Source organism: Aplysia californica, unplaced genomic scaffold, assembly GCF_000002075.1.
Source record: "Aplysia californica isolate F4 #8 unplaced genomic scaffold, AplCal3.0 scaffold00113, whole genome shotgun sequence".
Lineage (NCBI taxonomy): Eukaryota > Metazoa > Mollusca > Gastropoda > Aplysiida > Aplysiidae > Aplysia > Aplysia californica.
The window spans coordinates 224,619-225,848 of NW_004797383.1; the positions used below are offsets into that span (position 1 = coordinate 224,619).

The 1,230-nt window shown below is 42.1% G+C and overlaps 1 protein-coding gene across 1 annotated transcript in view; it reads right to left on the reverse strand.

Annotated features, from left to right (window-relative positions):
* LOC101852760 (baculoviral IAP repeat-containing protein 2) overlaps window positions 1-453 on the reverse strand; it is a 17,132-nt gene extending 16,679 nt beyond the window's left edge. Inside the window, exon 1 of the mRNA XM_035969085.1 lies at window positions 370-453. The gene's annotated coding sequence lies outside the window, so the exon portion shown is untranslated. The remainder of the gene's footprint in view (window positions 1-369) is intronic.
* Between the last annotated feature and the right edge of the window lie 777 nt (window positions 454-1,230).

Consider the following 1,230-nt stretch of genomic DNA (forward strand, 5'->3'; position numbering starts at 1 on the left):
TATATATATAAAGAAAGGAAGAGGATCTAGCCTAATGACATGCATCTCCTGAGTCCAAAAAGCAAAAGAGACGTGCACTGTGCAAAGCAAAAAGGATTGGAGTTGGAAGACGAAGCCACGATGCGAGAAGTGTTCTCCCATCTGTAAAGATCACACAGTCAAACACAGTTCTTCTTAGCACAGTCTGTTTTGATCACCATTTTCTTTTGTATCTTTCATCCTTTGTGCGGGTGCAAGAACCACATGTGGCAATCACATCACTCACACCCTGACAACCGCTGGCCTCATTTATTTCATGTCTAATAACTTTTTGTTTTATAATACATGTTTAACATTTGTAAGTTGGGATTCTTTCACAAATTAACCAACCTGTCTGATCCTTCTATTTATAAAGTCAATAGAAGGTGTGCGGGTGTGAACCATCCAGCTAGTGTTTCGTACACTAAATAACGCCATAAATATGTTCTTAACAGTAGCCACTACCACGCATTCATCATATGAACATTTCTTATAGAGATCACTGCATTAAATACACCAAATTAGAAGATTAGGCACTACATGGAAGCGGGAGCGTGTAGATTGAACGCACTCGGAGTCGGAGTTATATCCTTACAAAATGGCCAGTAGTGGGTGTAGTACACAAAGGCAGTGGGGAAAGGGGTAATCTGTTGTTTTTCCCAATTGTATTTGGCAATAGCTTCTCGTTCCGACTGCGGGAAGCGGGATCAAACTTGAGACCGATTCTTGTTTTGGATTGTTTTGGATGGGATGTTGATGTTCTCCATGGCAACCCCCCCTAGCACCCCAAGGACGCTTCTTGTGTGATTTTTCTTCCTATGACATTATTCCATTATACAGTGTACAGACAGACCTAGTTTCGCGTATCTTATAGGCATACAGACACAGTAGTCATAGATCTAGTTGTAATACACAACATTCCCGATATCCTTTGTCGAAATTTAGAATCGATCGAACCATGGAAAAAAATCGGGTAAAGTACCTTTCCCAAAGTTCCCAAGGATGTAATGTGGGTGGTTGGCGGGTGCTCTGGAGTGGTTTGCTTCTTCTTTCCTATCAAACATCTATCGTCCTTATCTCCCCTACTTTTTAACATTTTTGTTACTCTCTTGTAACACCTCTAATCTTCTGGCGCTCATATGACCTAAGGCTCTGGCCACACTGCGAGCAGAGCGGGCACAGCAGAGCGCAGCTGTTTGAGGCGCTAACATT